Consider the following 16019-nt stretch of genomic DNA (forward strand, 5'->3'; position numbering starts at 1 on the left):
CCTCAGTTAAATGCACTGTTTCTATGTAAAGCACATCATTAATGGGTTTTATCGACAGTTTGCTATGGAACAGCCTAGAGCAGGAGTTGGAGTGACTCAGAGTAGGAAAAGCTGTGCAGCATGCAACTCCCTGTGCATGAATTTGCAGGAATAATGTGTCTTATTCTGATCATATGAATTCAGCTCCACCAACTTCATGCTTTCCACCAGTGTGAATCAGGTCTGTGCTCGTGTCTCTGGTGCTGCCTGGGTTAGCCTCTGTTGATGGGTGCTGTGAGTTAGCCATGGCCATACTCCTTCTGAACTCACTGACTGTCTAGGGCCAGCCCTGGGTGTGGGGAGGAGGAAAGCTGCTCCCTTGCAGGGAAAGCCCTGTGTCTCTGTGCATGTCTGTTCTCTCATTATCACTGACCTCAGTGCCATATTTACTTTTACCTGCCGTGTGATAGGTGCAGTAAAAGAGCACTTTTGTCCTAGGCTAGGGTGTGATTCCACTCTCTCAGAGCCCAAGAATTGGCAGTAGGTAGCAGTAGGTTGGTCACTAACTCTCAAGTCCCAGAGGGTGCCAACTGTGGAGCGGCCAGTGCTTGTGCTATGCTAAGTAGTGGTCACACACCAACTCTGGAACAGCCTTACTAGCAAGGTCTGAAGTAATCTGTGTCAGTGGCTTAAAGAGTTACTGCTGTGCCACTGAGTCACACTTGCTCACTCATAGCCTTCCTTCACTGCCAAAAATGCATCAGCACGGAGTATCTTGGTGCTAAGCCTTTGTTTCTCACAATCACGAGTGAGGACTGGGTGTAGTTGTCACACAGGTCAAGCCATAGTAACTTAATTGCTTTTGGTTATACATGTAACACATTATTTTAAGAATTATTTTTCATCAAGAGAGAGAACTACTTAATTTCTTAATGACTTGGGATCAAGTTTATCCCAGTGGGGATCTATATAGGGCTAATCAACAATGACAAATTTAAGGAAAGAACAGCCAAAAAATATTTTTCAATTTTAAATAAATAATAGATATATTTTTTTTCATGGAAAGACTTAGTGTTCAGCAGCAAAAGAGGTTAATGGTAAAACTTAGTGGGTAAGATATTTAGTGGGATGGAAATTTCTTCCATTGTTTTTGGGGTTTGTAAGGTTTAGGTTAATTGGTAAATCCAAGAAAATCATTCTCCGTCCTGTAGGTAAATGGTCTGTGTTAGACTCCATGCCTCTGTGAGGAGGAAGGAAATTTTATTCAAGTGTTGGAGCAAGTGAAGTGGACTGAGGGAAGCAGAATGAAAAGGCCAAGAGCTGCAGAACTGTTACAGCCACCCATGCATAGCACTGATCTCTCTTTGAGAGAACAACCAGTGTCTGCTTCCAAATCAAAGAACATCAATTAGAAATCATTGGCAATTAGTAGAGAAAAATATCAAGGAAAAAGAGAAGGAAGAGATGCTAGTGTGGGTGAAATGGCAGTGAATGAGGTCGGGGGGTGTTCCAGAGAGGCAGCATCAAGAGGTGAGTTGGTGTGGTGCAGGGAACGAGGCAAGGAAGGAACAGCAAGTTTGATTCCATGACATACAGCTGCAGATGAACAGCTGTTAAAGGGGACATACAAAGGCCTTTGGAAGATCAGTGCAGTGTGTAGGCTGGGTTTAGAAGTGTGGATTGAAATGATGATATAAAAATTTTAATTTCTTTGAAAATTAAGATAGTAGTGATGTGTTTGAGGACAAAGTGACAAGTCACAAGTTTGGAAATGACACATCTTTGCCAGAACCATGAACATGACCTTTGCTGGTTGTGGTTTAATGCTCAGAGTATTTCTGTGACCACATGCACTTTCTAGGGTGAAATAATATACCTGTCAGTAACATGCCACTTCTGCATGTGTATAACTTGGGATGATGGAAGATCCATCACAAAGTTGTCAAGGTATAATGGCAAGCTAGTTCAGATACTAAATATCTTTATTTTACTTTTGCATTTCACAGCATGGTAGCAGAAGCGTGGTAGATTTTTCTTGGAAAATTAGAATGAATTCCAGCAGAAACTGATGCAGAAACTCCACTTTTTTCTGAAAACTAGCTTCTACTATTTCCCATAGAAGGATCAGGGCCTAACAAGCCACACATCCTTCTTACTGTTGGTTTGTTTTTTTTTGTTTTTTTTTTTTTTGTCTCCAGAAAAACAAATTCTCCATGTCTCTGTCTTAAAATGATTGGAAATTAAACTTAGGGGGTTCTAGCATGTGATTACTTTTTTTAGACAGGATTTTCTTCATAGCTGGATTGGACTGAGTTTTTTTCCCTCACAAACCAGATGGTAAGTGATTCAGTACTTTTAGCAGTAGAAAAATGATTAGTTTTCTTTCCTCAGTAGTTGGTGTGAATGTACTTTTCTTTATCTATTTACATATTACATAAACACATTTTACCAGCATTTCTGTACATAGGTTACAGTCCTGATCCTGCAGAGAGCCTTGCACACAGGAGTTGACTTGGCTCATGTAGAACTATTTGCATGGAACTCATAACAGTGTTGTAACTGTATTTGTATCTTTATTTGTGTACTAAAATTTACAGCACTGTGTGAGGATGTCAACACAATTTTAAGTCCACAAAACAATTGCGTAACTTTGCGCATTTTGCTTTCTTTTCACCTAACAAAGTCTCTGATCTCTTCTGCTGTGTTCCTGTTGTAGGCTGTAGGTCCTTGTGGGTTTTGAGTTCTGTTAAAAGCTTTGTCCTTATTATACAGTGTAAGTTCTTCCTAGTGTGCAGGGGGAGCGAGGTCCTCATTCATGTAACCTTTTAGACTTGTACTGGTACAAGGAAGGGATTGCAGTAACAGTGGCAAATATTTGGGACAATATAAAAAAAATCACGTGAGTACTTGATTTATCAAGGTTATCTTCATCTATATTTGTTGATGTATACATAATGCTAAATAGAACATATGTGTAACCCATATATGCTGTGTCAGCATATGTATATTCAAGGCAGAAGGCTCTGCAGCAGTTACTAGACTTACACTCTAGGCAAATACTGTATTACAGTATCCAGTCACTCATTCCCTATACAAGAAGGTGCAAGTAAGGTTGTCCAAGCAGCCTGACTGATGTCCTTTCCAAGCAGTTAAGAGCTGTTTTGTAAATTTGCTGTGCTTTTATCTGAGCTTTACCGGGGAATTAAAATGTTGAATGCATAGTCTCTTACTGCTGCTTTATTGCGATGATAATACTCCATTTCAAACACAGTGACCATGTTCTCTGTTTACAAATCTGGCTGTGCACACGTGGAACACAATTATCTGATTCTCTTCTTGGTTCCTGCCTCATGTAGGTATGCTCTGGTTGAGTCACTGGGGGATTGCGCACAGAGGAGCTGGCTCGCCCCTTGCCTTGTTTTCCAGGCTTACCAGAGAGCTAAAACCCACTTATTAGCATTTTTTCTTGAAAAATGTGACAACCTTCTGCTTCCATGTATTCTAATAGGGAAAAAAAGACATGTGAATTAGCATCAGAGATACTGTTCTGTGACACGTCAAGTTTTTCCCTTCAATTAAATTATTCAGTGGAAGGGTGTCAGAAGGAGCTCCTTGAAACTAGCACTATTTATTTGGCATGGATCAGTAGTTAAGCTGGGGTGATTCAGTGTGCCTTGTATTTGTGAAATAAGTTACTTTTCCCTTTATGCAAGGGGAAGTATTTGGGGGAGTTTGCCTCTCAGGCTGGGTGCTCACACAAGGTAGCAGAAAACTCTGTCTGCAGGGCACATAGTCCTGCAGGATGGTGCTGCATGTGGTGCTGTGTGCCTCCAGTCTGAGGTCAGACTGCCTGATGGGAAGAACAAGAGCTTGTTCAGCCACAGCTCTATGTGTATTGCATACCAAGGGTTGTACCTTCATTAACCTCATAATGGTCACAAATGCTCACATTTCTTATAACTGGGACTTGCTTTATTACATTACCAGAAAGAAATAGAAGCACAAAGCAATGGTTATGCATTTCCAAACACTGTATCTGTAGAAAAGCAGAGCAGTGACTCCTAACACAGCTTCTGTGGGCATGCAGAGCCATGCAATTAGAATTTCTGTTCTCTCAGGCTGGCTGTGCATGCTCTTGTGCTCTTGTAATTGACTGACTGGCAGCAGCATGCTTGTTTCCCAGTGCACTTGTCCTGGTGCCCACTGGCGCCCAGCTGCCCATCCCTCGCTGGCCAGGTGTTACACCAGGAGTGTTACCATGGCTGTGACATGTATAGAGGGGGTCTAGGAAGTTAAACCAGGGTGATCTGTCAGTCAGGAAGAATGAGCAAAATTTGTCCTCAGTGTGGAGGGCACTGCAGTGGAGGGCACTCCAACAGTGTTGGAGACCAGTTATCTGACTCCTTTGGGTTCCAGGGAGTAAATACTGTGGAGAAAACTTGGCTCAAAGCTTTGAGGACCAAGTAATTGATGTAAGCCCTGGGTTATGTAGGACGTAAGCATGGTTTTATAAGTACTGGAAATACTGAGGAGAGTTTCTTCTGGTTTCAGTTCATAATAGGGAACGTTGTGTACAGTTTGTTTGCTTGATTGGTTCATTTTATTGTGTGTAAATACACTGCAGAAACAAATTTTCCTTTCGTTCAGTGGTACTCAGCTAGTGTGCTTCTGGTAAATCCAGTGAATTAAGGGAATAAGTAATGTGCTCTAGTCTGTCAGTGAAACAAAGTCCATTTAAAATTAAGGCCATGAGGGATTCGGTGAGGCTGCAGAAGAGTTAGAAGTAGTGAGCAGAACTGGTGGCCTTTGCCGCAGAACAGAAACCTTCAGGTCACATGTGCCACAGGCACACAACTCACTGGCGATGTGCGCTGCCTCAGTGAAAAAGGGGTGGTGCTCTCCCATGTATGATATGAAAGTCTGGCTCCACTGATCTTAATGAAAATGGTCAGGTTTTGCACTGGGACAAATGAGAGCAGAATCTGGCCAACTGTTAATAGCTTTTTGTATTGGAGGCTGAAATAAAGTGGCTGTGTATGCAAATAATTGTGTAAGCGTGACTTCTCAACAACTCCTAAAAAAAGAATTCAATATATAATTGTTGGAAATACAAACTGTTTGGCACAAATCTCCTGGTTTGGCTGAGCTATACTTGACCTGTGACAGAGAGAGCAAAGGTGATTTTAAGTCCTGGGATCCCAAGGGGCCAGTGTGTAATGGAACTCAAGTCAGAGTCAGTGTGTTGACTGCTTTGTAATTACAGATGCTTATTTTGTGTACAAAACCACTTGATTCATTATCTTTTATTTCCATTATCTCATCTCAATCTATGTGTGAATCTGAGCTATTTGAGTTCAAGGGAATGGCATATAGCTAGAATTTTAAAAAGGGGCTTGATAACAAAAAGTCAGTTGTTCTGATATAAAGATGTTCTGATGTAACCAAAAGGATGAAATTGGTTAAATCTATCTGCAAAAACAAAACTTTGTGAGAAGTCTAAAAAGTTCAAAATAACTTTTCTTCTACTCCATGAGCTGCATTTCTTGCAGTATTTTGACCCGTGCCTTGGAACAAGGATAGTTTAGCTCTTAGAATATAAGAGTCAATTAGAATCAGCCATGATGCTGTAGCTTAACACTCGGTAACTCTTCAGCTGTGCTTCAGGAACCAGCTGAACTCTGCTCTTTATGCAGACGTCATGTGCTGAAGATGGCTTAAGCCATCTTCATTTTGTTAAATTCTTAACCTGTGGTAATCTTACCATAACTTATCAGCTGTCCTTATGCCTAAAAATGTGGCCATCCCATTTGAAACTGGAAAGCAGAGAATGTTTTTCCTGGAGCCAAGATCTGCAAGTGCTTTCAGCTTTCAAAGAGCCTCCAATATTTGATAAAGTAAGTTTTACTTGCACAAGCTAAATATTGCCACTTTTAGGTACAAGTCTTGATGGTGTGGAGAGATGTAAAATTTTATTGGGATACAAGTGTGAGCCCAGAGTTGATGGGGTATATTTGAAAATAGTTCCTGGCAGAAGTTACACTGGCTGAGAATCAGGTGCTCACACGCATTCCAGCTGACATCAGTGGAAGATGCATGCATGAAGTGAAAGTACTGTGTGGCCTTTAAGCTTCTGTTCCTGTGGTACATGAGGTTTTATAATATACAGAAGAAAGGAAACATTCACTTTTCCAGGTAATTGTTACAGAATGGGTGTCTGATCTATTTCAGTCTCCTCTGTCTGGGGAATGTCTCCCTGCCTTCACTGAAGTGCTGTGCATGCCCAACAAGGAGGCTTTTTGGATGGAATTTTTAATGCAGGACTCATTAACTGATGATAGTGGATAATTTTGAAAGAGATGAGTATAGCACTTGCTGCTCACTTAGATAATAGAAATAACTTGAGGGAATATGTTCACCAAACTGGGACGTTCTCTAAAATGCTTGCTAACAGGTTACTTATGCTTCTGTATGCCAAAAGCAGTCGCTTTTTCTCCAAACCAAACAGAAAGTTCGATTATCTTCTTTTTTAATTGTATGAGGAGTTAATGTGAAAATTGTTTGGGTTACGTGGATGTTATGTAAGGGTCACCAGTGGAAAATCAGGCCCAGTGCTTTGTGTGTTTGTCTAAAGCAAGTGGCATTTCCATTTTGTTTTTCAAGACCCCTGAGGTCTTGCCTGCAACTGTACCAAGAATATAGTCACTCATTCTCCACCACACAGAAAAATTGCTCAGCCAAGTTTCCTGTGGGTGTCTGTGTCCTCCCTTTGGCTGTTTGTTATTTTAGATGCAGCTCTGTGGGACAGGAACTGTCGGTCAGTGCACCAGAGCCTGTGGGCACTGCTGAAATAGAGAGCAGCTTTCCTGCCACTCTGCTGCTTCATGTAACTGAGGGCTGAGCTGGAGGGCTGGTGGTTTCCTTTTCTAGGTGAACCCAGATAGATTGCAGATGGATTGCATGAGGAGTCCTGCATTGCTCTGGCTGGCTCTGAGTGTGGCTGGATACATCAGAAATCCCAAAGCTTCTCAGCTCTCTGCCCTGTCTGTGTGTCCTACAGCCCTACAGCACCAGTCTCCAGGGAACTGAGGTTATTGGATTGGAGGATATGAGTTGCATAAAAAAGTCCCAGTCCTCAGGAGTTTAGGAGTGATAGCAGAATAAATACTTATTACTTGCTTTCATGTTACATGGCATGGGACTTGCTCTTCCTTGCAGATGACTTCTCCAGTGCTGTTTGGATGTGCCTGCTGCTCTGTGATTGCTCCTAAAGCCTTGATTTGACAGCAGCCTCTGGCGTGCTGTGGGCCACCAGATCTGCATAGCAACAGACCCGCCAGTCTTCCTGCAGAGAGTTAAAGGAATTTTGGAGAAAATAAGTGAGTCAAAAATTTGCCATTCTCTTCTGTGGCAATTCCCTGGATCCAAAGTGTCCCTCTTCTCTGGCACAGGTGGGCAGCAGGCTGGGGAAAAAAGCAACACAAGTTTTATTGTCTTAATGCTTGGGGCTGCTGATGTCAGGTGTTTTAAGTGTAGGTTTTTGAGAGAAGAGTTGGAGGTGAGGGAGAAGCATCACTGTTAAGTGAACTGGAGGGATAGTACTTTGACCTCTTGGTACACAGAGCAGGCTGAGGAGAAGGAATAAGATTAAAAGAAAGAAAATCCTCTTCATCTGGGTGATGCCAGCTTGTCATTGTCAGTTCGGTAGTTATGTAGCTGCAAGCCTCCTGCTGCCTGCTGTGAAAGGAGCAGATCATTAATTAAAAGACATGGCAGAGTGCAGCATGCTTAGGGCTTTGAGGTGCTGACAAGCTAATATCACCCAGCACAAACGCAGAGAGCATGTCCAACACGAGGTACGGTTCTAAGAACTAAAAAACCTGTTACCCAGTGTGTCATCCTTGAAGACATGTAGCATACATGCTGAAACCTAAAACTTCCTTGCTCTCTGCCTCCCTAGCAGCCTCATATGTGTATCCATCTTCTCCTTAGTGTGAGCCACAAGGCAAAAATTCGTGTAATACAGGGGTTGGGAGAGCTTTGGGGTTCCCTAGGCCACCTGGCTGTGCAGCAGTCTTTTGACCTAAGAAGCACTGGAGTACCTGGGAAATGATGCTGGCCATGGTATAGGGTAGGAACAGGTATACTGCTAAGGTGTATAAATGCCTGTCAGGACTGAGTGCCTGTTCTGAGATGCAGAGATGTGGGTCAGAGGGCGTGGGACTGAGTTAGGTAAGAGAATGTGAGAACACACTCACTATATGGCTGCTAAACAAGGAGCAGGAAAGGATTTAACTGGTTTTGGCTTGAGGGATTAAGCAAGAAGTGATGGATCAGCTAGAAAAGAATCTGGTTGGCCTGTGGTATAATTTGTACAATACTCTCAGCATGCAGTTTATGCCAGATCAGATTGTAAATATTCAATAGTATTTACAAGCATCTGATCATCACTGCCCAGACAATTTTTCTCCTCTCATTTGTCATACACACTTGCAGATTTAATACTTTTATTTTGGAAAATACAGCACTTCACTGTCCTGTGAATCAATTCATCTCCTCTGCCATTCTCATGAAGATGTGATGCAATGATACCACTTCCTAATGAGGGACTGGTGAATCATTTTGTTGGTGTTCACAAATCTCTTCTTTGCTAATAGTTTCTGCACTGGTCTTACTACAATTTTCAAAAGCCAAATCATAATGTCAGGGACTTTTTTTTTAAGCTTTTTGTTAAAAAGACAAACCTGCCATTATTTGTTGCATACCATAGTGAACCCACGCTCTCAGCATGCTGCCGAAATGCTCTCCCAAATATATTTGTGTAGCTCAAGGTATTGACACCTATCCAGTCAATCCCTCTCCAGTGGTGGGAAGCATGCTCACAACAGGGTGGGAGACAGAGGGCATGTATTTGTCTCATAGGCTCAGGTGGGTGGTCTGATAATTAAAGTTTAAAGCATTCCTGTGGATCTGGTAACCTCTTGCATGGGAGCAGAGGCACTCTGAGCTGTCATGGCTGGGTGTGCAAAGGCTCTTCTACTAGTTGGGAGCCTCTGACATTTGATTGTCTGCCTAGGAGGTGTGACTGGTTGTTCATCTCCATCAGCTCGGCACCTCAAGTAGTGTGAAGAAGGCGGAAATCAGGAGTAAGTAGATCCCTCAGAACTGTTGTCCTGGGAAGAAGAGATGGCAGAAGAACGCTGTGGAAGAGATGGAAGAAGAAGGCTGTGAGGTTGTAGGGAGGCAATGTGCAAGGTCTTTGACATCTTGTGCACTGGCAAGGGTCTTTTCCTGGGGAAGAAGGAGTTGCTTGTGGTGTGAATATGATCCTGTGAAGGTAAGGGCACTTATTCTTTATTAGTTTTTTTAATTACTAGGTTTATTCTTGGCCAAACCTGAAGCTTCTTGAGTTGTCTTTAAGACAGCACTAATCTTCTGGCAACTGCAGAGTCAGGGACTTGCAGGAGAAGCACAAAAGTGCCTTTGCGCATTTCCTTGTTTGCTGGGCCAGGCGTCCCTCTGTCACACAGATCCCGCCTGTTTCTCCAAGCGCGCACACAGCGTGCTCCAGCAAAGCCCACTGCTGCCCTCGGGGGGCGTTTCCTTGTTATTTGTACTGCCCCTCGCGCCTGTCCTTTTCCCTCTGATACATCGCACATTGCCAGCTGGTATTTGTAACATGTTCCGTAGAATTCTAAAATGAAACTTCTTTGGAGGAGGTCAGCACGCTGTGCGGGACACATCCTGTGTGTGGGCTGCATCTGACAGATTACTGTCGCTGTTATCCAACAGGCTTGTCAGAAACGACAGCACCTGCCCGTGGACTGCCCTAACACAGCAATACCAGCCAAAGCAAGAAGTGTTAATAGTATTGTTTGCCCCCGTGTGCTCGTATTTGTAATCTCTCTGCAGTAGGAGAGAGGCAGTGTAAATATCTGGATGGATAGTTACATGTTTTGGAATAATGATACCAGGCACCATTCAGTTCTGAGCAGTCAATGTACAATTATTGCAATAGGAAACAGCTCAAAAGATTGCTTAAGAGTTTTTCAGTTATCAGTGACTTTGCTACCCACAGACAGGTAAAGAGGTAACCTGTCTAAAAGTTTTGTCATTCTGGAAATAGTGCCAAAGATCAGATCTTCCAGATCCATTGCTGAGAAGATCTGTTCTCACACTTATGCCTACATGCTAGGCATAAGTTTTTTCTGTTACCTTTCTTTTTTGAGATTTTTCTGTTACCTTTCTTTTTTGTGGTGGATGAAATCACTTTTTTATATCATTATGTAAGGTCGTTTGACTCCTTCTGCCTGTGTTGCAGCCGTTAGTGCATTTGACATGTTATTAGCACTCTACAGCAGTGCACAATAGGGGTTCTCAAAACAGCCATTGCTTCACCCTATCTCTAAGCTTGTCTGCATTCCAAACCACTTAATTTTCCATGTGGTCCACTGTTAGCCTCCCATTACAAATTATCTGATGTCAACTCACAGCCCAATCTTTCTTACTATATTCAGTGGAACTACTGACCACTGAGTTTAGCAGATCCAGGTTGCTGTTGTACCTGTCAGAATTTCCTGGTTCAGTGATTTCTGCTTATTTTGTAAGTTTTGCAAGGCTTTTTGGTTCCCTGCTGCCTTGATTTCAAATACGTGACCTTGAAATCAGTTGATTTGAACATGACTTTTATTTTCATTTGCAGTCTGTAGAGAATTGTACTTGCAGGATTACCTTGTAACTGTGCTGAATTAAGAGCCAGAGTCCAGCTGAAGTTCCCAGACCAAAGGATTTGATAGTCTCTAGTAACCTTGGTGCCTTTCTTATGTCTTTTCTAAAAAAAGCCTTTTTGCCTTGTATATAATCAGTGATTTTGAAAAAGTAGTTCCTTAGTTGCATATTACGATTTAAGAAAATAGTTGTCTTATTCCGCTTATGTGCACTCTTTTTCCTTTTTTCCTTCCTTTGGTGTTGTAAATTGATCATCTCTTTCCATTGTTATGGGAAAACATTGAATAGACGTAATTTTATAGACAAAGTAAGGGGAAAATCTAACAAGTTGGTATTCTGCCTGTAGGAACTCTCAGTCTGAGGATGGCAAAATTGGCAAATATGAAGTGCAGGCCAACAGCTAAGGAGAAGAAGGGAAGAGTTACAGACACTAAATAAAGGCAGAATGAGGCAGGAGGAAGGACAGGGCAAGAGAACCCCAATGATATGGGTCAGCTTTACTCCCACTGAATTTGAGTGCTATCCCAAGTTTATTGAGATAGGACATCCAAAGCCTTCCCAGAGGGGGAGATCTTAGCCCAGAGAGCAGCATGGGATAAGGCTCAGAGCGCAGAGAAGAAAAGGAGACATGCAAGGACAAAAGGGGTGAGAAAAGCAGAGTGAGTGAGTAGGGAGGAAGAAAAGCAGGGGAGTCGGGAGCAGCCTGAGATAGGACATTGTAAAGCCAAATTGGGATCTTGAATTTGACCCGAAAGTAGAGAGGATGACAGCATTCTGTGTTAGGTCTGCATTCGGAATTTCAAGCTTTGTTTTGCCTCTGGAGTCCTCAGTCTCGCTCAGTCCCATTAGAGCGGGGGTGGGCAAGTCAGGTTTTAGTGACAGTGAGTTTCCATCCTTGGGCACCTGCACCAGTCATGCCTGGTAAATGTTACTGGGGGAACTAACAGCAGCTTTTTGGAGAGCAGCACTGATACCATAGTCATGTTTTCCCCAGCCAAGTGCAGGGGGTGTGTGGAGAGCTGTGTTTGATGGCACCTTGGGCAGCAGAAGGGCACACAGGTTATTCTGCTACTTGCACGTCTGCTGGAGAAGGTGGAAGTGTCCCTGTGCCGTACTGGTAATACAACAAAACCACCGTGAAAGCTCTGATTAGAAGATGAAGTGTGATGCTATAAATAAGGTAACTTACTGACTGAAGAAAAACTAATAATGAGATGAACAATTAGCTTATCTTTCACCTTTCTAGATACTTTAAGAGCTAAAGATTTAGAATTAATCTAGAAGAAGCTGGAGAATTAATTTGAAGCTGCTTAAGGCTTCTTGATTGATTTATGGTACTCTTCTGGAGGGAGAGACTCTAACTTGAAATTAGCTTAATCCTCACTTTATTATTGTTACTAGTCAAATTAATTACTGTCTTTGTCAGAGACCATAAACCCTCAAAAATCTGATAATATTTACTTAGGTGTTTTCATTTCTTGGAAGGTGAAGATGTGTAAAAAAAAGTAGGAATTTTGGTGGCAGTTTTTTAGAATGAGGAATCTTAGTAATATACATGAATCTATAGAACATAATCTGAAATCTTATGCCTTTTGAGGGTTGCACTTGTTCTACTTGTGTTTTGTCTCTTTTTTCCAGTCGTGATTTCAAAAATCTCAGAGTAGCCACAACAGAGCATTTCTCCTGTTCCCACCTGTACCCTGTGATGTGAAAAAATAATGTTAGTACACAGAGATCTTGACTTCCTCTTGAATGCATCTGGATGATTTTATTATGCAGTCCACTGTTCCTGTGATCTATCTGAGAGCAGCTGGTGATGAGCATTGCCAAGATATTGGACTGGGCTGCTGATAATTTTGTGTGTTTCAGAAAACTTTAAAAATGAGATTCATGAAACAACACTCGTACACCACAGCCTCACCACAAAGACTTTAGGGTGGCCATGGCTGTACAAAGTAGCTTAACCAGCCATCTTTCACCCTTTCACAAACCTTTTCTTTTTGAAGGTAGCTGTGTGTGGTCTTCCTTTGTCCATTTTCTGTAAATTTGGTACATCATTTTCTAGTTATGCAGCTGATTCTTGTGTTTATGTGAATGGCTATTTAAAAAAAGGAAAGATCAGATGTTTGTTGTTTCATTTCAACATAAATCAAACTTTGTACTCACATAGCAATTCTAGTTTAGTCCCAGGAATAGCTTTAGTATTGCTAAGTGTCTGGAGAGTATTGACTACAGAGACATGATTTTAAGCAGGCTATAATAGTTTCTACAGCTGTTAACAGTTCTCAGAAGAAAGGCAGTATTATTCATCGGTATTTAAAATGTGCATGACTTGCATTGCACAGAAGTCAGATTGGGAGAATGTCAGAATTTTTTTTTCTGAAATTCTGCCAGGAAAGTCTTCAATAACTGGAGAAATTCTTTTCACTGGTGAAATCAACATGCAGCACATTGTGTTATTATACTTGCTTATAGCTCACCATGAAAGTTGTCTTTGTATGCGTGGATGTACGGCTTGTACTGTTTTGTTTTTATTTATTCTGCATTCTTTATTATAATGTTCTTTCCTTTTTTTCCAGACCAGAAAGATTGTTATTGAGCCTTCTACAAAGCTGAAATAATGCTGTGTGTTAAAAAAATGTTAACAATTCTAAGAAGTTATAAAAATTTATAAGTTGACTGAATACTTTGGAAATTTCTGCATATTTTAATATAAATAGGTAATGCAAATGTTTGTTCTTTGCATTTAGAGGTGGGTCTCTGTTTTCTAAAGGTCTTGTATATAAATTTGATTCTTACAATTACATTAGAACAAAACCAGTATTTTTTTCAGGTTGTATAATAGGAAAAATGTATTTGCTAAAGACGCAGAACATACATGGTTATCTCTGAATGTCAGATAGTCATGAAATTCAACATAAATAGCATCAGTTGTTTGAATGACTTCATTAAGTGCATTTAGGGGACTGCCTCTTGCAGTCAGCTGAGGCCCTTCCATTCAGTTCTGTGTGTCCTGGGTTAGCCCACAAAGAGAGGCTGCAGTTAATGGAGAGAGAAAAGGATATGACTTCTCTATAGGTAATGTGAAGATTCAGATTGTGCTGGTGGAACTCATATAGAAGTTTAGTCACATGAAATCTAAGAAATCACAGAAAATTATGTTACTTCAGATTAATTTGGCATTAGTGATGAATTTAAGATTTATTCATAACTAACATCATAATAACAGGACAAGTGGGTCCAAAAGGAAGAGTAGAAACAGTCAAAAGGGAAGAGGTGAGTGACAGAATACCGGCAGATGGGCAAGGACCTAAACTATGACAATTCTAATGACTAGTCCAAAAATATATCACTTCAAATGCTATGATCCTCTGGAGGTGCTGGCTGGGTAAATGTCTGAAAAGACAGGCATCACACTGGTTTTTTTGGAGGAGAGCAAAGTTTTTGGTTGTTTTACAGAGCAGAAAAGATTTGTTAGGTTTGCCTGGAGAAGAAAGAATGTCTGATACTTCAAGGCAATTTCTCCACAAGTGATGGTAGTAGGAGCTAGGAGTGGACCTGGAGAGCTGCAGCTCTGGGAGCTCCCCTGGCCTGCACACCGTGTGGGGCCTGTGTGCTTTGCCTGTGCTGCTGGGGTACCTCGTCCAGCTTAGTTCCATCTGAAAGGAATCTGCTCTGTGCTTGGGAGCTGCACAGTAAGCGGGGCATTCTGGCTTCAGCAGCACACTGCTACTCCAAACTTGAACACCAGTGTAATGGGAGGGGGAGAGGGAGTACTCAGAATGTACTGTTTCATGTTACAGGTGCTGGCAGCACAGGGAGCTGAGAGCAGTGCAAGTCCAGAGGACCAGGGTACCAGAGGAGGTCACCAGGAGCTGTCGTGCCTTATAAGCCCTGCAAGAAAGAGAAAGGGAGAATGAATCATTGGTTGATGCAAACCTCTGTAGGTAAAGTTGGTGTGTATCTGAAGTCTACTGTGATTTAGTATTTCAGGATGGATTGCCTTCTGACATATTACCTGTGAAATTTTGATAGGGCTAGAAGCATTTTGTAGCACCAGCTCCATTAAGTGTGCAAAACTAATGCACAACAGGCTTTTGATTGTGCTGGTTTTATATATCTTTTTCTCAAGACATCCTGGAACATGCTTTGCTGAGTTGGAAGGCTTCCATGGTCATTGACACCAATGCTATGAAATAACATTGCTGCTAGCTGGCAGTTTACTCTGTAGAAAGATGCTTGCAATTTTCAAAGACTGCTTTCCAAATGGAATCACTATGGTAAATGAACCCTTTAAAGCTTACTCTCAAAAACTGAATTCAGTTCAGGAGAGTGTTGATTCTTCAGTCTTTTGTGAGTCACTTCCACTGTAACATTCTCTGGAATCATTCATTTTTGGGTGTTTAAGATGACTGATTGGTAATGTGGAGTTATAGATTCAGAGGTATTTCCATGTTCCCTGTCAATGTGCCACTTCATACCATATTCTCACAGAGACTGTTATATAAAAGTACCATTTTACAGAGCGGGGGCACAGAGAGAATAAATGATGGAGATAAGTCTGTGTGAGGAAATCTGTTGCAGAACTGCTGATCCTAGGTTTCCTCAGGTTACAGTATTTAGCCTTTGGACCAGCTCTCTTGTTCTGCAGCACAGGTTCATCCCCTTTGTGCTGCAGCTCTTGGTCACCCCATCCAGCATGGACAAAAAGGCTGCACAGCATTCAGGTGAGTCTGGAAGCCCATAGGATTCTTGGCTTTAGTGACAGCATTATGTCAAATAATGTGATGGTTAGCTGAGATAAATGTATTTAGTGCCTAAGTATAGTGTGTTTCTGTATGCCAGTGCTTTGGAAACAAGGAAAGTAAAAAATGTATGGTGAGCTTGTCAAGAACTGTTCTTCCTACAAGCACTGGGCACAGCACTGCCTTTTAAAGTTTGCTGAAATGATTTGCTGGTAAGATTTTGGCTTGTGAAAGGCGATGAAATGCAGCGGCACAACACAGACATCGTTACTAGATCTTATCAGCAGCTGTGAATACACATTTTAACCTTGTTAAGATTTTCCAGGCCTCTTTCAAAATGGCTGTATGCCTCCCTAAATGTGCCTATTATCTGTCCAAGAGTAGTTGACTTTAATTGCTTCTGAGCAATATTTCCTCTAGTTATCTGAGAGGTTCCAAGGCAATCCAAAGAAGTCTGAATGGATTTCTACTTAGAAACTGGCCATATTCAATCTGTAAAGTATGCAGATTTTTTTTCCCTTTGGGAAAGACTGAAGAGGGCAATAGGTGCAGGATGTGGAGAGAAGAAGC

This window comes from Fringilla coelebs, assembly GCF_963513975.1.
Source record: "Fringilla coelebs genome assembly, chromosome: 8".
In the NCBI taxonomy this organism is placed as follows: Eukaryota; Metazoa; Chordata; class Aves; order Passeriformes; family Fringillidae; genus Fringilla; species Fringilla coelebs.